The sequence below is a fragment of the Phacochoerus africanus genome, chromosome 8, assembly GCF_016906955.1.
Source record: "Phacochoerus africanus isolate WHEZ1 chromosome 8, ROS_Pafr_v1, whole genome shotgun sequence".
Lineage (NCBI taxonomy): Eukaryota > Metazoa > Chordata > Mammalia > Artiodactyla > Suidae > Phacochoerus > Phacochoerus africanus.
In genome coordinates this window covers 43,712,328-43,735,944 of record NC_062551.1, presented here as the reverse complement: position 1 = coordinate 43,735,944, position 23,617 = coordinate 43,712,328, and the positions used below count along the sequence as shown (strand labels likewise).

Here is a 23,617-nt window from a genome sequence, read left to right as displayed (position 1 = left end):
TAATTTCTCAGAAAGGATACAGGGCTCATTGTAGAGATGGGAGTGTTAGAAACCATAAAAAGTTTAGGGAGGAACCAAGATAGCATCGAAGAGAAGCACGGAGTGCTTTGGCAGCTATGTTATTCAGTCCTCAGAGCAGAAGTGGCCAAAAGACACTTTACATGCTGGAAATAAACCACCACTTCCGAGCTAAGGGACCATAGTGAGTTGTTTAACTTACTCAGTTTCTCACCTGTATAGTGGAGATAATAGTGCCGACCTTAGAGGTTTGACAGGGGCAGTCAATGACTTTTATAAACAAAATTTATTGAAGTATAGTTGATTTACAATGTTCTGTTCATTTCTGGTATATAGCAAAGTAATTTAGTTATATACATATATTTGTTTTCAGATTGTTTTTCATATACGATATTACAAGACACTGAATATAGTTCCCTGTGCTATACAGTAGGACCTTGTTGGTTACCTTTTTTATTTTATTAATTTTTTTATGGCCGCACCCATGGCACATGGAAGTTCCTAGTCCAGGGATTGAATCTGAGCCAGGTCCTTTTGAGCCACTGCACCAGGCTGGGCTTGAACCCAGGCTAATGTAGTCAGATTCTTTTTTTTTTTTTGGTCTTTTTTTGTCTTTTAAGGGCTGCACCCACAGCATGTGGAGGTTCCCAGGCTAGGGGTCTAAATGGAGCTGTAGCTACTGGCCTGCGCCACAGCCACAGCAATGCAGGATCCGAGGCACGTCTTTGACTTACACCACAGCTCACAGCAACGCCAGATCCTTAACCCACTGAGCGAGGCCAGGGATCGAACCCGTGACCTCGTGGTTCTAGTCGGATTCATTTCGCTGTGCCATGATGGGAACTCCCAGATTCTTTTTTTTTTTTAAGTTAATTTCTTTTTTAAGTTTTATTGAAGTATACTTAATTTACAAGGTTGTGATAATTTCTGCTGTACAGCAAATGACTCAGTAAATGACTTAAAACATGTAAAGGATGTAGAGAGCTATCTAGCACCCAGTAGATGTTGGCACTTGTCATTCGACGTGTAGAACCTGGCATGAGCCCGCCTTATCCTGAGCCCAGGGGTCATGATTTGGTGCCATAATAAAGCAACCTGAGGAGCCCAGACTGTAAAAGGAAGCCTGCCATCTGGGCTGAAATTAACACCTTAAATCTGCAGTTACCAAAAGATAACCATTCTTCAGATATTTCTAAGACTAGAGGGATTAAACTTACCTACATTTCATTTTAACTAAACTGGATCGAGTGGTTCTGTGTGCTGCGTCTTGGGGGTGCAGAAATGCTTCGGCTGCTGACCCGAAGGACCCAGGGTCAGGAAGATACATACTTTCATTATGTTTGGGTAAGTGGCAAGATAGATAACTAGTATTGTTAAGAAGAACGTTATCCTGGAGTTCTCGTCGTGGCCAAGTGGTTAACAAATCCGACCAGGAACCATGAGGTTGCGGGTTCGATCCCCAGCCTTGCTCAGTGGGTTAAGGATCCCGTGTTGCTATGGCTGTAGTGTAGGCCGGTGGCTACAGCTCCGATTCGACCCCTAGCCTGGGAACCTCCATATGCCACAGGAGAAGCCCAAGAAATGGCAAAAAGACAAAAAAAAAAAGAAAGAAAGAAAAAAAAGAAGAACATTATCCTGCTTGAAGCAGATACGAAAGGGTGAAAGGATATTAAAAACTTACTAAGCTACAGAAATTCAGTAATGACATTGTTGATTCAAGAATACTGATAAAAGTGGCTCCTTGGGAGTTCCCCTGCTGGCTTAGCGGGTTGAGGATCCAGCATTGTCACTGCTGTGGCTCAGGTCACTGCTGTGGCATAGGTTCAATCCCTGGCCCGGAAACTTCCACATGCCATGGGCACAGCCAAAAGAAAGAAAAAACATAGGGGAGCAAGGAAAGAGCCTATACAATCTTTTTAAACTCTTCTCAGTAATTAGGTTCGTGGTGGTAGTATTAGCTTTTTTTTTTTTCTTTTTATGGCTGTACCCATGGCGTATGGAAGTTCCAGAGCCAGAGGTCAAATCAGAACTGTAGCTTCCAGCCTACACCACAGCCCTGGCAACAGTGGATCTGAGCCACATCTTCAAACTATGCCAGAGCTTTTGGGCAATGCTGCATCCTTAACGCACCAAATGAGGCCAGGGATCAAACCCACATCCTCATGGAGACTACGTTGGTTCTTAACCCACTGAGCCACAACGAGAATTCCAGTAGTGGTAACATGAGTATTGTTAATCTAAGACCATTGAGGGCAGAGTGTGGGAGGGCGTAAGTGGATAATCTTGAGGTATTCTAATTATATCATGTCTTGTGTTTTAGAGAACTAGGGCTCCCAGTATGGAAGAAAGGAGACATAGATGTAATGCAGAGAGATTATGTTAAACTATAGTGGTCTTGAGTTTAAGTGAGGAGTTATCAGTGTGAACTCATGAGCTATTTTATTTTTAAAAAATATTATGTGCGTTTGTGTATATATTTCTAGTTCTGACTAATGAAAAAGCCTACCGATGAACACCACCAGTGCCCAGATTGTAGCCTTACAATATCACTTCCCACTAAAAGAAACCGGAGCTCTTGAAGAAATGGCTGATTCCAGGTCTGGAACAGAAAATGTACAAGATGAATTGGGACATCTTATAACAAATAGTGAGAAACTGGCAGAGGCTGTAAAGTCATGTCAAAAGGACTCAGGAGCTAGTTTGAAAAGATTTCTGTTGCCCAAATTTGGGACCATTTGATCTACAATAAGGGAGATATTTGGAATAGATCAACACTTATCCTAATATGTTTAAATCTGTGACCGTATAATGATTTTTATAATAAAAACCCGATTGATCACCCCTTCAGATGACGGGGATCCAAATTATTATCTTGAAATTGGTAAATAAAGGGAAAGATTCAAGCATTTATTCTGCCTTTTCTAGGGGATCTGGGCCAATGGTAACTGAAGTATAGAAGAGGGGATGCATCTATTTATAAAAATATTCCAACTAATATACAAAATATAAATGATAGAATCAGAATATCACCACTTTGGAATTCCTGGCTCATCAGGTTAAGAACCCAACATAGTGTCCATGAGGATGCGGGTTCGAATCCTGGCCTCAATCAGTGGGTTAAGGATCGGGTGTTGCCACAAGCTGTGGTGTAAGCCATAGATGTGGCTTGGATCAAGTGTTGCTGTGGCTGTGGTGTAGGCTGGCAGCTGCAGCTCTGATTCAACCACTAGCCTGGGAACTTCCATATGCCACAGGTACAGCCCTAAAAAATAGAAAGAAAGAAAGAAAGAAAGAAAGAAAGAAAGAAAAAAGAACATCACCACTTTAATGGACTTAGGCATTGTGCACTGACAGCTGATCACATCACAAAAAAAAAAGAGAATCTCAGACTATGTGCATTCTAATGAAATAACTGAACAACATCCCTGATATTAGCAAAGAGATTGAACCTGAGTCTGATCCAGCATCTAGAGCCAGCTGCCAACTTGCAAAAAATACAGAAGAACATGTTGGGAGTTCCCATCGTGGCGCAGTGGTTAACGAATCCGACCAGGAACCATGAGGTTGCGGGTTCAATCCTTGGCCTTGCTCAGTGGGTTAAGGATCCGGCATTGCCGTGAGTTGTGGTATAGGTCGCAGATGCGGCTCGGATCCTGCATTGCTGTGGCTCTGGCATAGGCTGGTGGCTACAGCTCTGATTAGACCCCTAGCCTGGGAACCTCCATATGCCGTGGGAAGCAGCCCTAGAAAAGGCAAAAAGATCAAAAGAAAAAAAAGAAATACAGAAGAACATGTTGAATTATACCGAGATTATCAATCAGCAAAACCAGAGTATGAGAACTGTACAGGTCAAATGCCCCAGATTTTTCAACAGATAAGTTATAATGCAATTAAAGTGTTGGACAGGGATCTATAAAACTGAGAGACCTAAAAGACATTTTTTATTTATTTAATTTTTTTTCCAATAGATCTTGTGAAATTTATTTATTTGTTTTTTTTATTTCTCCAATACATTATTTTTTTTCTGCTGTACAGCATGGTGACCCAGATACACATACATGTATACGTTCTTTTTTCTCACATTATCATGCTCCATCATAAGTGACTAGACATAGTTCCCAGTGCTATACAGTAGGATCTCATTGCTTATCCATTCCAAAGGCAATAGTGTATCTATTAACCCCAAGCTCCCAATCCATCCTACTCCTTCCCCCTCCCCCTTGGTAACCACAAATCTATTCTCCAAGTCCATGATTTTCTTTTCTGTGGAAAGGTTCATTTGCACTGTATATTAGATTCTAGATATAAGTGATATCATATGGTTTTTGTCTTTCTCTTTCTGACTTCATTCAGTATGAGAGTCCCTAGTTCCATCCATGTTGCTGCACATGGCATTATTTTGTTCTTTTTTATGGCTGAATAGTATTCCATTGTGTATATATACACCACATCTTCTTAATCCATTCATCTGTCAAAGGACATTTGGGTTGTTTCCATGTCTTGGCTATTGTGTATAGTGCTGCAATGAACATGCAGGTGTGTGTGTCTAAAAGACATTTTTTAAAAGGACAAGACAAGGTGTTCACTAGGGGTGCACACTTGGTGATAAAATCACACACTACATTTGCAAAGCCAGGATACTGGTTTCTTTGGGGAGCAGGAGGAAGTGACATTGAGACAAGCATATGGTGACATGGTGGGATTTTTAGGGTTGCTGGTAAATTTGTATTTCTTGACCCTGGTTATGGTTGCAAGGTCTTTTTAAAAAAATAGTACTGTTTATTTTATTTTAGAAAGTTTAAAAAGAGAAAAAATATAAAATGTCTAAAATATACTCATACTTTAGAAAATTTATATAGTAATTTGGTTCTATAAGTCCCCGTTGAATTTCCCGCTGTGGCACAGTGGGTTAAGGATCTGGCATTGACGCAGCTGTGGCATAGGTTGCAGCTATGGCTTGAATTTGATCCCCGGTCTGGGAACTTCCATATGCTACAGGTGCAGCCATTAAAAAAAAAAGCCCCCATCTTATGGGTTTTCTTTGGTCTAACGGGGCATTTAAACCCATAAGACCCAAATCAACCACATTCAACATTACTAACTACAGAGAGCCAGATTCTTTGCCTCCCGTCCCCTACCCAGTGATAGCCTGGGGACAGAGCTAGAATGTTAACCCAAAAAGATAAAGACTTTTTGTTTATTTTTTAAACCCATTACTTCTGAGAATCCGAGAATGATCATCGTCATGTTTATTTTCACAACATGCCTTTCAAGGTGCCTCATGTACAGATGAAGGCAGGTATAAATAAGGGAAATATCAAGGCTTCTTTCAGCTCTGATATTTGGTATTTGAGGTAGAAGTATATTAACTTCCTTATTCTTCATATGGAGATGATATAAAATGGAGAGGTTTAATGGAATTTTCCAGGTCACACAGAGAGCTAGAGCCTCTGCTAGGCCACCTAACAAAATTTATTGCCAGTGTAATTCCTCTGTTTCTTTTAATATCATCCTAGAAATAGATTTTATTTATAGTTCCTTCCACCGCCTTCCTCTCTTGCCTTTTTGGCAAGGACCTGAGAGCAAGCATGTCTTTTTTGAATTGTAGTAATTAAAGGTATACTCAGAATGATTTGTTCTCTGATTTAAATCCCTAAAAAACCAGAAGAAGTTTTGACAGAACTGGGACATGGGAAGCAAAAAGTCAATTAAAGCTGCTTTTTTTCAGGAGTCACATAAATGTTATAAAAGTGCCACATACTTGAGCCATTTTAGCAGTTTTCCATCTGCTTTTGTTGTCTCAAAAAGAGGGAAGTTTTTCTGGCATTTCTCTCTGAATCGTCTTAAGTGACTTTTAGATCATCACAGTGAGTGGGGTGGTCCTGCTTCTCTATGCTCCAATTTGACTCTGAAGCTTAGAACAGGCTGCACTAATTCATTTGGTTCGTTTTTCCCCCTTTTAGCTTGAAAAAGAAAAGGATGTGAATTCTTTCACTTGGCAGAGCAAGTGGCATTGTGGGTTGTCCTTCCAGTACATTTTCCACAGGCACCAATCTCTTCTTGGGCATAAACAGGCTGTTGTTGAACAGACAGACATTCAAAAGGTTCTATAAATTGAATCTTCCATCTTCTGCTAATATGGCTTTTGGCAATAAAGCCATTATCATGAAGTGCCATAAAAGGCATCTTTTTTTTTTTTTTTCATCTGTTGCCTACTCAGCATGGGGTTTATTGCTATTTAGAAGTCTGATTGCTAAATGCTAAGCTAGGCAGGTCACCCTGCAGTAAATGGATAGATGGGTCTCAGATATGCCACCTGCTGTCCTTTGGGACAGTAGGCAAATTTTTGGCCACCCCAAAGCATATAATTTCCAGGCCAGGGATCAGATCTGAGCCACAGTTGCAACCCAAGCCGCAGCTGTGGCAATGCTGGATCCTTGACCCACTGTGCCAGGCTGGGGATCAAACCTGCATCCTAGTGCTCCCAAGACACAGCCTATCCCGGTTGCACCACAGCGGGAACTCTGACAACAGGCAAATTTTTGGTGGTAAGACCTAAAATAGCAAGAGAGGCATGCTCCCTTGATTTTTGATTGCCAATTGGACATTGGCTAATTGGCACTAAAGATCAGTAGGTGTGTAATCTATAAACCGAGCCAATTCTTAGATACTTATTGGTTACCTATTTGGAGTCTGGTGCTGTGAAAAATTTTAGACCTGGATAAAATGGAAATGATCCTCTTAAGAAATTTATATCCAAATTGAGGAAATAATACTGAACAATAAGAAACAATTTGAGAACCACTGAATGCCAAAGTCTTTTCATCTTATAAAGACTTGGCATTACACTGGGGCACTTGGTAAATAGGTTGTTAATTATTATTATTATAATTATTATGAGCACAGAGATGGGATTTTAGAGCGAATAGAGGATAGGCTGAATTATTGATAATGTCCAAAAGCGGGAGGCCTTTGGAAAATGGGTGGGATTTGTACAGATGGAAGGTGTTTGAAGGCAGGGTGGTATAAATTAGGTCAGTTCACAGTTTAGTATTTGACATTCTTGTGTCTGTTAAGTCATTCTCCCACTTGCTTTACACCTCGCAGAAGTTTATCGTTTGTTCTGTTATTATTCCTCTTTTTGTGGGTTTATGTATCTTTTTTTTTTGAGAAAATAACCTTACTGTAATTTCAGTGAGGTTGCAGAGTAAAAGTGGATCAGATGTTCAAAGTATCATTTTAACAGAGTTTTAAAAAAGAAATAACTTCATTTATTTTTAACAAAGATAGAAACTCATTATTTTAACAAATCAAGCAATACAAAAAAGTACAAAGAAATAAGTAAAAGTCAATTCATATTCTACCATCCAGAAATTATAATTATTATTTTTGGCTACATTCATAGCATGTGGAAGTTTCCAGGCCAGGGACTGAACCTGTGACACAGCAGGGACCTGAACCATAGAAGTGAAAACATGGGATCCTTAACTGCTAGGCCAGTGGAGAACTCCCCAGAAATTATTTTTGATAATATTCATTAAAGATCATTTCATTTCACATTCTATGCTATGTACAAACACAGAAGTGGAAGGGTGTTTATTGATATTGTTGATTTATAAAAATTCTTTATATATTCTGGATGAGTCCCTTACCAGATACATGATTTGAAAATATTTTTTCCCATTCTTGGGTTATCATTTTACTTCCCTAATTGTGTCCTTTGTGGCATACAAGTTATTAATTTTGATGAAGCCTGGTTTATTTATTTTTTCTTTTGTTGCCTGTGCTTTTAGTGTCTCCAAGAAATCATTGCCTAAGGTCATAAAAATTTACACAAGTTTTCTTCTGAGAGTTTTATAGTTTTAGCTCTTAGATTTAGGTCTTTGATCCATTTTGAGTATGTGTGTGTGTGTGTGTGTGTGATGTGAGGTAGGGGTCTAACTTCATTATTTTGCATGTGGCTATCCAGTGGTCCCCAGAACAATTTACTGAAAAGTCTATTCTTTCCCTACTGGATTGTCTTGGCACCTTTGTTGAATAAATTGACTTTAAACATGTGGGTTAGAGTTCCCTTGTGGTGCAACATGTTAAGGATCCAGTGTTGTCACTGCAGCAGCTTGTATCACTGCTGTGGCATGAGTTTGATCCCTGGCCTGGGAACTTCCACATGCCTCAGGCATGGCCACACACACACACACACACACACACACACACACACACACGTGTGAGGGTTTACCTCTGGACTCTGGATTCCATTCTATTGATCTGTATGTCTATTCTTGCAGTAACACATTGTCTGTTTACCATTCCTTGGTAGTTAAGTTTTGGAGTTTTGTTTGTTTTGTTTTTTTTCTCAAGCAAGCAAAGTCTTTATCACGGAAAAGCAAACAGCTTCCAGGAAGCTGGGAGGGGGAAGAAGAGTTCCCCCTCTCTATTGTCTAATAGGGGTTTTTATCTCTTAAAGATGGGGGTTAGCAATGTGGGGTCCAGAAAGATGTGGTTTTCTTCCATTGGCCTTGCCCAGTTACCTATATCAGTCCTTGTCCAATAGGGGTCTTACGGGTGGAACCGCCCCATAAGTCTCATGGTTTCTTTGCCGTGTAGACCGAGTCACAGTGGGTGATATTAATATCCATCTGGCGTCTTTTGTAGTTAAGTTTTGAGGTCAGAAAGTGTAAATCCTAAAAAAATAAAAAAATATGGAGTTCCTGTCGTGGCGCAGTGGTTAGCGAATCCGACTAGGAACCATGAGGTTGTGGGTTTGGTCCCTGCCCTTGCTCAGTGGCTGTGAGCTGTGGTGTAGCTTGCAGATGTGGCTCGGATCCCGAGTTGCTATGGCTCTGGTGTAGGCTGGCTCTGGTGTAGGCTGGGGGCTACGGCTCCGATTAGACCCCTAGCCTGGGAATCTCCATATGCTGCGGGAGCAGCCCAAGAAATAGCAAAAAGACAAAAAAATAAAAAATAAAAAATAAAAATAAATAAATAAAATAAAGGAGTTCCCATCATGGCGCAGTGCAAATGAACCTGACTAGGAACCATGAAGTTGAAGATTTAGTCCCTGGCCTTGCCCAGTGGGTTAAGGATCCGGCCTTGCTGTGAGCTGTGGTGTAGGTCGCAGACACAGCTTGGATCCTGCGTTGCTGTGGCTGTGGCGTAGGCTGGTGGCTACAGCTCCGATTCGACCCCTACCCTGGCAACCTCCATATGCTGCAAATGCAGCCCTAAAAAGCAAAAAAATTAAAAAAATAAAAAAATAAAAAATGAGTGTTTTGTATATTTGAATTTTAGGATTAGCTTATCAATTGTTGCAAAGAATCCAGCAGCAATTTTGATGAGGGTAACACTGAATCTGTAGACCAATTTGGGAAGTGTTGCCATCTTAACATGTTAAGTATTAAACTTATTAACATAATATGTAAAACCTAAATATTAAGTCTTACAACCCAAGAACATGGGATGGCTTTCCATTTATTTAGGTCTTTTTATGTTTCTTTCAACAATGTTTTATAATTTTCAGACTTTATGTTTTGGACTTCTTTTGTTAAATTTCTTAAGTATTTTCTTTTTTGATGTCATTGGGAATAGAATTGTTTTTTAAAAAATTTCATTTTGGGGAGTTCCTGTTTTGTCTCAGGTGGTTAAGAACCCAGCTAGTATCCATGAGGATATGGGTTCGATCCCTGGCCTTGCTCAGTGGGTTAAGGATCCGGCATTACTGTGGCTGTGGCATAGGCTGGCAGCTGCAGCTCTGATTTGACCCCTAACTCTGGAAATTTCCATATGTACAGCCCTAAAAACAGATTTTTTTTTCCATTTTTGATTGTTTATTGCTAGAGTATAAAAGTACAACTGAATTTGTATATTGATTTTGTATCTTGTAACCTCACTGAACTCACTTAGTTTTCTGGTGGATTGCTTAGGATTTTCTATATACAAAATCATGTCATTTACAAAGAGAGATAGTTTTACTTCTTCCTTTTCAGTCTGAATGCCTTTCATTTCCTTTTCTTGTCTAATGTCCCTGGCTAGAATATCCTGTATAGTTTTTCTTGGTAAATTTTATTGGAGTTACAGTTGACTTACAAAGTCATATTAGTTTCAGCTGTTCATAGTATTCCCATATTATCATTTTAATTTCTGTAGTGTCTGTAGTGATATTCCCTGTTTCATTCCTGATATTGGTAACTTGTATTTTTTTCTCTTATTTCTTGGTATATCTTGCTAGAGTTTTATCAGTTTTATTGATTGTTTCAAAGATTGGCTTTGATTTCATTGATTTTCTCTACTGTTCTTCTCTTTTCAGTTTCATTGATATCTGCTCTAATTTTATTTCCTTTCTGCTGCTTGATTTGAATTTATTTGCTCTTATTTTTATAGTTTCTTGAAGATAAGATTAGGTTAGTGGTTTAAGAGCTTCTTTTCTTTTCTTTGCTTTTCAGGGTCACACCCACAGTATATGGAGGTTCCCAGGATAGGGGTCAAATCGGAGCTACAGCTGCTGGACTATGCCACAGCCATAGCAACTCAGGATCTGAGCTGTGTCTGCGACCTACACCACAGCTCACAGCAATGCCAGATCCTTAACCCACTGAGCAAGGCCAGGGATGGAACCTGCGTCCTCATGGATGCTAGTCAGATTTGTTAACTACTGAGTGACGAGGGGAACTCCAAGAGCTTCTTTTCTAATATAAGCATTTAACACTATAAAATTTCCTCTAAGCACTGCTTTAGCTGCACTCCATAAAAAGGTTTATTTTCATTTTCTTCCAGTTCAAAATAGTCTCTAATTTCTCTTGTGATTTTCCCTTTGATTCATGGATTATTTAGAAACACATTGATCAATTTCTAAGTTTTGGGGAGGAGATTTCCCTGTTAATTTTTTCATTGTTGATTTCTAGTTTAATTCAGTTATAGTCAGAGACTATGATATGTATAATTTTATTCTTTTAAATTTGTTAACATATATCTTTTAACACAGGATATGGGCTAACTTGGTGAATGTTCCCTGCACACTTGAAAAGAATATGTATTCTTAGATGAAGCATTCTATAAATGTTTATTTACCATTTCTTGGGCCGCTCCCATGGCACATGGAGGTTCCCAGGCTAGGGGTTGAATTGGAGCTGTAGCCACCAGCCTACGCCAGAACCACACCAATGCAGGATCCGAGCCGCGTCTGCGACCTACACCACAGCTCACAGCAACGCCAGATCCCTAGCCCAATGAGCAAGGCCAGGGATCGAACTCACAACCTCATGGTTCCTGGTCGGATTCATTAACCACTGAGCCACGATGGGACTCCTATAAATGTATGTTTAGATCATTTGATGGTGTTGATTATCCTACTATAACCTTGCTAATTTTCTGTTTGCAAGTTCTATCAGTTACTGAGAGAGAGATGTTGACGTCTCCAACTGTAATTGTAGATTTGTCTATTTTTCCTTTCAGTTTTCTCAATTTTTGCTTCATGTATTTAGAGAGGTTCTGTTGTTAGGTGCACACACATTTGGGGTTACTATGCTTTCTTGGTAAATTGATCCTTTAATCATTGCGCAATGTCTCTTTTCATCTCAGGTAACTTTTTGGTCTAAAATATACTTTGTCTAATATTAACATAGCCATTCCAGCCTTCATTTGATTATTGTTATCATGGTGTATCTTTTTCCATACTTTTCCATCTAACCTACCAATACGATTACATTTGAAATGAGTTTCTTTTTTTTTTTTTTTTTTTGCTTTTTAGGGCTGCAGTTATGGCATATGGAAGTTCCCAGGCTAGGGGGCAAATCCAAGCTACAGCTGCCAGCCTGCACCACAGCCACAGCACTGCAGGATCAGAGCCACAGCTCACAGCAACACCAGACTCTTAACCCTCTGAGTGAGGCCAGGGATGGAACCTGCATCCTCATGGATACTAGTCGGGTTCATTTCCACTGAGGCACAACAGGAACTCCCTCAAGTGAGTTTTTTATAAACAGCATTTAGTTTGATCATTTTTATCCATTCTAAATACCTAACTTTTAATTGGTATGTTTAGACTTTACCTTTAATGTAATTATTGGTATATTTTGATAGGCCTGTAATTTTGTTGTATTCTATTCATTCTTTCTGTTTTTATTTCCTCTGTTCACCCTTTCTTGCCTTCTTTTGGGTTAAACATTAAAAAATTTTAAAATTGACTGTTGCGAGAAATAATAGTGATCCTTGATAAGGTTTGCTCAAATTCCCCCGATTATAACCTTTTTCAAAACTATAGTATAATATCAAATCAAGATATTGACATGATGATATCATTAATATGTGGAATCTAATAAAAAATGATACAAAGGAACTTACAAAACAAAAACCAACTCAGATTTAAAAATCAAACTTAAGGTTACCATAGGGGACACCTTGGTGGGGAGGGATGAATTAAGAGGAAGGGAATAGGAGTTCCTGTCGTGGCGCAGTGGTTAATGAATCCAACTGGGAACCATGGGGTTGTGGGTTCAATCCCTGCCCTTGCTTGGTGGGTTAAGGATCCAGCATTGCCATGGGCTGTGGTGTGGGTCGCAGACGAGGCTCGGATCCCACGTTGCTGTGGCTCTGCGTAGGTCAGTTCTGATTAGATCCCTAGCCTGGGAACCTCCATTTGTCGCAGGAGCAGCTCAAGAAAAAGGCAAAAAGACAAAAAAAAAAAAAAAGGAAGGGAATAACATGTACACAGTATAAAATAGATCAAATGGATAATTAACAAGAACCTACTGTACTGGAGTTATGAGTAACTTTACGGGGTCATTTTCCCCAGCTTCTGCCTATTCATAATCTCTCAGATTCTTTATGTTCCCTAGGTGTCCTCTTTTCACTCCTGCTGAGTGTTATTTATCCTGCTCTGCCACGCACTGGGCTGAAGTGTGAGACAGTGGGGAACAAAAAGGATTGACACTATTTATCCCACTTATGCTGAGCATTAGCAAACGCCTTTCCTGCTCCTCAAATCAGAACAAGGGAGTGTGGCCTATAGCTCTCGCTCTGCACCAATACTCATTCTGGTTGCCACTGCATTGAATTTAGGGTGGGGCCATTGGAAGGGAAAATATGATTTGATGGTACTTTGAATTATGTCCATCTTCCCATCTATCATTTTCTTTTCAGAGTCTTCGAATAGCTGACCCATGCATTCTGTCTATGGTTTATAGCTGCATTCAGTGGAAGTGGAGTGTACTTTTTCCATCTTATTTCATCCATTTTTGCCTTTCAAATATTTATTGACACTTGACACATCTAACAGGTATTTCCTTTTAGTTTTCTTTGTCTTCATGAACTTCTACTTTTGTTTACATTTCTTTATACTTTCAGTATGATTTTGGAGGTCCCATCATGGCTCAGGGGTTAACGAATCTGACTTGTATCCATGAGGACGGGGGTTTGATCACTGGCTTCTCTCAATGGGTTAAGGATCTGGCGTTGCAGTGAGCTGTGGTATAGGTTGAAGACACAGCTCGGATCTGGCATTGCTGTGGCTGTGGTGTAGGATGGCAGCTGTAGCTCTGATTGGACCCCTAGTCTGGGAACTTCCATATGTGTCGCTGGTGTGGCCTTAAAAAAAAAAGACAAAAACATTTTTGGTATGATTTTAAATTAAGAAAAAGAAGACAAAAAAAAAGAAAAGAAAAAGAAGAGCTGGTCAATCCTCTGTTTCATGGATCCTAAAAAAAAAAATTGTGCTCTATGCAAACTTTTGAGTATTTTTTCTTGGTTAGCATGATAGTTGTCTTTTTAGTTTCATTTCAAGCTCTTAGAGTTTTTTTGTTGTTTGTTTTGCTTTTTTTTTTTTTTGGTCTTTTTGCCTTTTCTGGGGCTGCTCCTGCGGCATATGGAGGTTCCCAGGCTAGGGATTTAATCAGAACTGTAGCCGCTGGCCTACGCCAGAGACACAGCAACTCGGGATCTGAGCCGCATCTGCGACCCACACCACAGCTCACAGCAACACCAGATCCTTAACCCACTGAGCAAGGCCAGGGATCCAACCCGCAACCTCATGGTTCCTAGTCAGATTCGTTAACCACTGCACCACGACGGGAACTCCTATTTTGCTTTCTTTTATAACAGGGGCATCTATTAGAGAATTGGAAGAATTGATTGGAAATCTGATGGTTTTTTTTTTTTTCCCAGCTGCTTAGTTTGAAATAGAGCTTTTCTCCAATTTTAGAACATGAATATATATGTATTCAATAATGAAGGCATTCATATTTTTCCCTCTCTTCATGTTAACCAATTACAAGTATTTTAGCTTGTTTATGCTATGATAATAAAAACTCTTTGTATGTTGCTCTTATACCTTAACATTAGTTCTTTAGTTAGATTTGATAATCATAGATTTCCTTCTTGCGCATCAACATCTACCATGTTTGTGTGTTTTTATTTTATTTTTTCTTTCTTTTATGACTGCACCAGTGACATATGGAAGTTCCTGGGCCAGGGAGCGAATCTGAGCCTCGGCTGCAACCTATGCCACAGCTATGGCAATGCTAATCCTTAACCCACTGTGCTGGGCCAGGGATTGAACCCACACCTCTGTAGCAGAGTCGCTCCAGTCAGATTCTTAACCCATTGTGCCACAGCGGGAACTCCCTATTTTATTGGGAAGGATTATTTTTATTTCACTTTCTTTAGGATTTTTGCTGCCTATCTTTACTAATCAAGTACCATTTTGTAAAGTGTATTCAGAGTGGAGAAACCTTTGCTGAGCAGAAATATCTGTTCTAGACTAGTAATCAGCCAAAATAGTTGGCTTTTAAATATTTTCAGTCTTCCTTGTTTGTTGTATTTTAAGATTGTCTTAAGCAAGGACCTTTAACTTAATGCCTTCGTGTGATAAAGGAGAAACTGGGGTTTGGAACTAGATTTTTATCCACAGGTACACTGCTTTTAACACACTTTTTATTAACAAAACTCATGTGAGAGTAAAGTGTTTTCTGTTGCCAATTTAACTTCTTTAATTAAAAAATGAAAGTTATAAGGTAATAGTGCCATGGGTGACTGTTCTCATGTCATCGGAATGGGGAAAATGGGTTTAAAATTGAAATGCTTGGCGTGGTGGTGACTATTGTACAGCATCAGGAGTTTTGACACTTTATTTAATGGAAAATGGATACCAATGCCTTAAACTCTTTAGTATTACCTCTGAAAAAATTATAAAACTATAAGAGGCATGACTATGAGAAAAGCACTGATGAAAGCCAAGGGTGCCCTGGGAAGGTGGGAGTTTGAAAGATTAAAGCGTGACTATTTGAGGTTTCCAACTCTGAAAGAATGTGTATCCTGCACTAAAATGAGGTCAGGCAAAGCAGAATTCCTCCTCACCTTTACCAGCTTATAAAAGCTGGCAAGTGTTAGAGGCAAACAAACAATCATTCTGGAATGTGCTGGAACAGATGGTCACAAAATCCCAGCTAGAAATCTTGGTCTACAGTCTTTGTGCCAGTGGGAGTAGCTTTAGGAGTTAATTTTCTCGACTGGAAATGTAAAGCACTCAGAAAAGTTTTCTTTTTTTTTTTTTAAGTGGAGAGTCCTAAGATTCACCCCGCCCCAATTTCCATTTATATCAGAAAGCATCTTTTCAAACAATAATCTCCCATTCACAAAGACCTCAACCTATGGAGATCAGGGCATCTGTCATGTCTGTGCAGTCCACTCAGTAGAATTTCTAATATTTGGTAGAATTGTGTTCTTTGTCCCCTAGAAAAAGCCAAATGTCGCACCAGTCATGTTGTTTTACAAAGTATTAATGGACTTTCCGCAATATCAGTAATATCAGTGTTATGCATAGAGGTATTTCAAGCATACAAAATGTTACATCTACAAAGACTTTAACGTAAAATGTCCTTGGCTCAGGACTCACAGTAAAAGTGTAATAGTAGAACTAAATTAATTTCACGGTAACTTATTGTCCCTAAAATTTAAAGTGAGAGGAGGTCTTTCAGTGAAGGACCTTCCCCGTGTCTTCCACCAAGAACTGAAAGCTGAGAGTGAGTGAAAACAAATCGAAGGGTGGTATATCTGAGTAAATTTACAAGAATTTGTTCCCCACAAGCCCATAGGTTGGTCCTTCTTGCCAAACTTGACCAAGCCCATAGACCCTGAGTCCCAACATCACCAATGCCTTCAAAAGATTCGGGTTTTAGGTGAAGTAACTGGGGCTACCAGAGAGGACCTTTTGAGAGCACCAGGCAGCAAATAAAAGGACTGTCTGGGGCGAGCTGGACCCAGAAAGCTGGGCATAGCCCATTCCCTCCCACATCAGACCTCTGTGCCCAGCTTGCTGTGTGACAAGGGAGGGGCCGTGGGGCCCCTCGGTCCTTGCCTTCATAGAGCAGAGGGGACCACATATATCAAGAGACAGATAGCAGCCATTGCATGGTTTTCTGATTAAGCATCCCCAGCCTTCCCAGAGCTTCCTTTATTCTGTGCTATATTATTTCATAGCTGGATCTGGGAAGAATTTCTTCCTCTCTACAGCACTTCCTAGGGATGACTGGAAAATTATCTCCAAGTATTTCACCTGGAAATCTCCAAGGAGGCCATACAGATCCTATTCACATCCTGTTGTGTTTTCAGTAGCTTTGCAGATTTGTCTGTGGTGTGTTTTCCAGTCCTGTGCTTTTCTTCACTCTCCCCAAGTGATTCATTAGTATTTTCCCTGTTGTAGAGGGTTATCATTAATATCCAGATTAATAATCAAGGAAGCATCCAATTTAGGGCAGTGGTTTTTCTACAGGAAATTGGGTTAGTTGCTTTCTTTCCTAGCAAAACTTCATTCAGCTAGATTTTTTTTTTTGTCTTTTTGCTATTTCTTGGGCCGCTCCCGGCATATGGAGGTTCCCAGGATAGGGGTCGAATCGGAGCTGTAGCCCCCGGCCTACACCAGAGCCACAGCAACGTGGGATCCGAGCCGCATCTGCAACCTACACCACAGCTCACGGCAACGCCGGATCGTTAACCCACTGAGCAAGGGCAGGGACCGAACCCACAACCTCATGGTTCCTAGTCGGATTCGTTAACCACTGCGCCACGACGGGAACTCCTTTTTTTTTTTTTTTTAGATTTTTAATTTTTAAATTTATCTTTGAAACAAGTATATTGTTTTTAAATGTTTATAAAATGAAATACATTCTCTTTGCACAATCGTAGGAAAATTTCTAAAAAATACAGAGGTTAGCGAAGACTGCCCATAATTCCACTTCCTGAAGACATTCTCTCTTCCCACTTGATTTATATCCTTCTGGTCCTTTTTTTTGGGGGGGGTGGGTGTTGGGGAGGGGAATTTCTTTAGGGTCGCATCTGCAGCATATTGAAGTTCCCAGACTAGGGGTTGAATTGGAACTGCAGCTGCCGACCTACACTACAGCCACAGCCACACCAGATCTGAGCTGCATCTGTGACTTACACCACAGCTCTCGGCAATGCCAGATCCTTAACCCCTGAGCGAGCCCAGGTATTGAGTCCTTATGGATACTAGTTGGGTTCATTACTGCTGAGCCACAGTGGGAACTCCCCTTCTGGTCCTTTTGAGGAAACTGGATATCCAGCTGTCTGTATGTGTGTGGTGCATAACTATACTCTCCTTAGAACGCTTCCAACTCCTTTATCTGTCCTATTTGTCCAGCACCAGCCAAACTTGGCCCTACTTTAATTTCATGACCATAGACTCCCAGTGGGCCCTTAGCCCGGCTGAGCAGTGTGAGTGAATCCATTTCCCCAGTTGGTTCACTGTCATTTCCAGGGCCACTATTTTTTGCCTTTGTGTCTCTCCCCCAATCCTTGACACCCTTTTCATTCCTCACATTTAGATGATGACCTTGTTGAGCAAATGCCAGTAATAAAATGAGGGCTGTCTCATGGCCCAGCCATAAGATCAAACCCACCAGCCTTGTGGCCCCTGTTGCTACTTTGGCGCTTCTCCTGCTGTATCCCATCCCTTCTATTCGGTGGTTTTGCTCCTGACAAGGGTGTGTCCATCCCTTCATTCTTCCACTCATCAGTGTTTCTCTCAACTTCTTCATTCCCAGCAGCATAGAAGCATGCTGTCCTCTCAACCATCCTACAAATACCTTTTGTCCTCATGCCTGCCCCACTTACAATCGCATTTCTCTGCTCCCCTTTATAGGCGGATTTCTCAAGAGATGGGTAGACTCACTATTTACACTTTGTATTGAAAAAAAATATATATATGTTATTTTCCATATTCTTTTTTTCATCTGTGACCTATGCCACAGCTTGCAGCAACACTGGATCCTTAACCCACTGAGCAAGGCCAGGAATCGAATCTGCATCCTCACAGACACTGTGTTGGGTTCTTAACATGCTGAGCCACAACGGGAACTCCTGGGGAGACAGCTTTACCGTTTGCAGAAAGAGCCTTCTGGTGCTGGACAAATGGGGGCACCCTCTCTCCCCAGAGAGGAGCCCTGAGCTGCCCTATAACTACTACCAGTGTCTGTCCCCAGTCCACACTGCAGTGGCTGGACCCTCCCCGTCAAGCACACAACTGTCCCATGCAGCTTCTGATGTAGAAGCTGCCTGCTTTTCCTTCATTTATTTATTTTTTTGTCTTTATTTTTTTTTTTGCCTTTTCTAGGACCGCTCCTGCAGTATATGGAGATTCCCAGGCTAGGGGGTCTAACTGGAGTTGTTGCTGCCGGCCTACACCAGAGCCGCAGCAACACCAGATCCCAGCCAAGTCTGCGACCTACACCACAGCTCACGGCAACGCTGGATCCTTAACCCACTGAGCAAGGCCAGGGATCGAACACGCAACCTCATGGTTCCCAGTCAGATTCGTTAACCACTGCACCACGACGGGAACTCCAGCTTTTCCTTCTTTCAATAAACTTCACCAGATTCTCCCAGACACAGGAAGCTCTGCCAAACGGGATCAACGGCTTGTCTCGTGGCTCCCTCCTTCTCGCCATCACTGAAGCCTCCTTGCTTTGTTGTATGAAATCGGTGGGAAGAGGAATAAAAGGAAAAGTAAGGAGCAAGGAGAAGCAAGTGAAGGCAGAAAAATAAGAATCGCGTACTTCCTAGTTTGGGGAGTGACTAGGTGAATGGTGGCGTCACATCTGGAGATGGGAAAATTGCGATTAGAGGGAGCGACTCAGAGTATGTCTGGGGACACACAAAGTTTGCTCTATCAGAGAGCCAGGAGAAGGTGTCAAGCAGGCCGTTGTTTGTAGGCATCAGGAACCAAGGGGAGGGGTCCTGGCTGGGAATAAGATAACTGGGAATCATTATTTATATGACACTTCCAGAATAGGTAAATCTAGGGAGAGAGAGAGAGCAGCCTAGTGATTGTCAGGGGCTTTGGGGAGGAGGGAATAGGTTAGATGCTTAATGGGTATGGGACTTCCTTTTGGGGTGGTGAAAGTGTTTGGGAGCTAGGGAGAAGAGATGGCTATACAGTGCTGTGAATATACTAAATGTCATGGAATTGTACACTTTGCAATGATTAACGGTTAATCTTATGTTACTTAAAATTTTTTTTGGTCTTTTTAGGGCTGCACCCAAGGTACATGGAGGTTCCAAGGCTAGGGGTTGAATCGGAGCTGTAGCTGCCAGCCTACACCACAGCCACACGGCAACACCAGATCCAAGCATCTGTGACCCACACCACAGCTCACAGCAATGCCTCAACCCACTGAGTGAGGCCAGGGTTTGAACCCGCAATCTCATGGTTCCTAGCTGGATCCAATTCCACTGCGCCATGATGGGAACTCCAGGATTTGTTTTAATAAAACCTGGTTAAGTACACAAACACTGAAATGACTGCCATGAAGGAAGAAGTTTATACTCACAGATGCCTAGACCTGGGAGGCATGGCTTACCACACAGGGCCACACAGGGAAGCACCAAGGTCGGTCAGGAGGCAGAAGGGCAGAGGGGACCATGGCCCAGAGCAGAACTTTTACTGGGGCTTTCAAGGGGAGGAATGCTCGAGGTGGGATAGGTAGGTTGAGTAAGTTTAGAATTGGATAGTTTGCATAATTTCAGCTGGCTCTCGGTTATAGGGATAGTTCCTAGTTGTCTAGTACTTGAAATTGGGGTGATTTAGGGCAGAAGGAATACTGGTTTGTTGTGTAAGAATTTGATAAGGAGATGGTTGGGGTGTGGGCTCTGCATTGGTTGGTTTATATACCAAAGGTCCTTGCAGAGGAGTTCTTTGCTCACTCCAGGTATTAGCTAGCCCTGGGAGGGGCAGTCTCCCCAGGATCAAGGCTCCAAATGCCAAAGCATCAAGAAAATAGAAAATAGGGAGTTCCTCTTGTAGCTCAGCAGGTTACAAACCCAGCTAGTATCCCTGGCCTCGCTCAATGGGTTAAGGATCCGGCATTGTCCTGAGCTGTGGTGTAGGTCAAGATGCTTGGATCTGGTCTTGGCTGTGATGTGGTGTAGGTCAGCAGCTGCAGCTCTGATTCTACCCCTGGCCTAGGATCTTCCATATGCCACAGGTGCTGCTGTAAAAAGAAAAAAAAGCTAAGCTATCTCTCTTCCTGTCACAACTCCTCACTGGTATCAGTGTCCAAATTCAACAGATGCTGACTCACAGACATTGAAAAACTTATGGTCTCTGGAGGAGACAGTTTGGGGGGTGGGGGGTGTGCCTGGGCTGTGGGATGGAAATCCTGTGAAATTGGATTGTGATGATCATTATACAACTACAGATGTGATAAATTCATTTGAATAATAAAAAAAAAAGTGTCCAAGTTCGAGTCCCTCTGATGATGCCCTCTGCCGCTGTTCTCTGTTTCAGTGGGTGCGTTTTGCCTGTAGCATGTCATTCTTCCATTTGTTTCAAATGTGTTGCTAATAAATATAGTTTTGGACCAGGCAAATTTTCCCTTTTGGAATTTCACATCAAAGGTTTACAATTTTTGTTTTCTTCTTTACTTTAAGCCCTAAGTATGTCACCACAGGCTAACCAGCATGGAAGGAGGGAGTCTTGCCTTATGCTGCTGGCCTTTTTCTCTGATAGACGTGCAGAGATGGGTTAGCAGTTAAGGACTGATTTCATTGTCCAAGAGATTTGGGGACAGAAAGTTTGGCACCACATGATATTTTGGGATCTAGGAAGAAGGAACTTGTGCATTATGCATGCTTTTTTCTTTGCTGTGTAGTAGCTGCTTCTCTATCAGATGAGTTGGGCTTCCTGGAAAGAAAAGTTTGAGAGCATCGAATTCTACAGGGGCCCTAATGAATGGGAAAGGACTCAGTGTACGGCATTTTCAATACTTAACAAAAGAGCAGAAACTTATTTTTAAACTGATGTGTTCACAATATCATAAGTAAAGTGGGTTGGTTTTTTTTAAACCTACAGTAGATTTTATTTAAAACTGAATATTTAACAGCTAATTGGGTAAGCCTAAAGGCTTGAAATTACACATCTATGAATTTAGGCCTTGCGTTTGTGACACCTTGGATCTTGTTCTCCTTCCTTTGCTATTTTTTAACTGACTGCAACAGATGAGGGGCTCTTAAACCATCTGTTAACCTTTCTTTCTCCTCTTTTTAACCATGTAGAGTCGCTCAAGGCAAGAAGACCCAGAGCCAGCAAGACTGAAACAAAAAGCAAAGGAGGTAAGCCTGGCTAGAGATCATTGGGTTTGACATTTCAAGGCTTGAGCCTATTAATTTTTTATGCCCTGCTACTTGTATACCGTTAATAAAAATCTGAAGAAAAACTTTTTAGGATGTATTTGTTGCTTTGGCTTTGATCTTAATGTTTGCAAACTAATACATTAATACATGTGAAGCCTTAAGGAGTTTTTCTAAGAGAATATTTCCATACATTATATTTTCATTTCCATTTTAGGTAGCTGAGCCTCCGTAGGGTTGTAGATGGTAGTGGCATTCGATTTTGGTGGGAAAATGTATCTCTTTGCCTGCCATTCAATGTCACTTCCTAAGCACGGGAAGCCTTGTCATCCATATTTTACCTACATTCACTTCTGTAAGTTCCCGCACTTTTAAGATGTGTTTTAAGATATGTGAAACTCCATTCCGTTATTTGTAATAGTAAAACTCATCCCAAGTCATATAATCACAGGGCTTGCTGTCTAGTTATTAAAATTTCACTTAGGTTCGGCTACAAGATCAGCTCAACTGAATGTCATTATCTTTGCTCCCTTCCCTAGTAGTGGCAGCTGTGACTGACTAATTGAGTTGCATCGAACTCTGTTTTGTAAGTCATACCAACAAAAACATGTCATTTTATTACTTATATGTTATGTATATGTCCCCAAATGCAAAACGTAATCATGGCATGACAAAATGTTTACCAAAAACTTCTGAACAGTATTTGAGATTTGAGGGTCTAATGAATAATTAGGTTCCATGTGAAATTTTACTTTGGAAAAATAAGTAGATGTGAAACTTGAATTATTACCCATTAAAAAATGATTGCTAACCCAGTTTTGAACACTTTGCAGGGACATGTGGGTGCATAGGCTGTTGAAATGGCTCTTTAAGTTGTGCTTTACTCAAAAAGTGACTGTGAAATTCTTTGAATATTTATGATTTATGCTGAGTATCATACAACCTTCAATAGTTTTCAGATTTTTATCCTTGTCCGTAATGTCTGAAATGCCTATCATATTCTGATTTCTGAGCGGTTAATTATTCAGGTAAATGTTAAGTACCTTTTTCTTAGAGGGGAGGGTAGGCTAGGGAAGAAGGCATACTGTACAGGAAAGCAAAATTAATTCACTGTGGTGATCATGCATATAACCACCGATTAGAGTGATTGTTAGGAAAATTTCTTTTACCATTGTTCCAACAAAGATGAAATCATTGTAACTATAATTATTTTTTAGATCCACTAGGGGGAGTAATACTGTATAGATATGTCTTTTTAAATGAAAGATTTGTCATTTGAGTTAGTAAATAAATTGGTGGTAACAGTATTATCAAAATGCAACAGCCATGACACTTTAAGTCTTTCTTTTTATTTACGAATGTTGCTGGGTGGTTGATTTAAACTTGAAACCAGCTTTTTGGTGATGGGGTGGGGGTAGGGGTGCTCTATACTTTCACACATTTGTCCTACTTCTTTCTCTCCCTTCAAATGTAATTCCTTAATTTTCTAAGTCTGCTTACTGTCCTGAGGCAATTTTGATATGCAAATAAGCGTTAGCACTTAAGAAAATGGAAGCTTTTGAAATTCCGACTTTCATTTTTTTAGAGTTTGCGTGTTTGGTATGGTAGCCGCACAACAGGGAATACATGACTGCTATTGCGTTTCTACTGGGGCTTTCAAGAATGTGGCTTTTGACGAAAGACTCTGTCCCTGGACCTGGTGGTCTCTCTGACCAGTGCTTGGGTTTGGCAGGTAAATGATACCCTTCCAAACAGGAGATTTTGTCTCATCTTCTGTCTTCCATGAAGTCATGACAGTAAGGAGCTTCACATTTCATGTATTTCATTTTTCAGAACTTAAAGAATTTCAAGTAATTCATACACGCTTTTACAAATTTCAAGAAGTCCTGAAGGGCTTGCAATGAAAAGCACAGCACTGGGCTTATCTTCTCTTCCTCTCATGTCACTCCTCAGAGCGATCACTTTA

The 23,617-nt window shown here is 40.8% G+C and overlaps 1 long non-coding RNA gene across 1 annotated transcript in view; it reads left to right on the top strand.

Annotated features, from left to right (window-relative positions):
- The window catches only part of LOC125133464 (uncharacterized), a 123,929-nt gene extending 101,691 nt beyond the window's left edge, over nucleotides 1-22,238 (top strand). Inside the window, exons 4-5 of the long non-coding RNA XR_007136445.1 lie at nucleotides 21,577-21,633; nucleotides 22,191-22,238. This is a non-coding gene — a long non-coding RNA (uncharacterized LOC125133464). The remainder of the gene's footprint in view (nucleotides 1-21,576; nucleotides 21,634-22,190) is intronic.
- The last annotated feature ends 1,379 nt before the right edge of the window (nucleotides 22,239-23,617 follow it).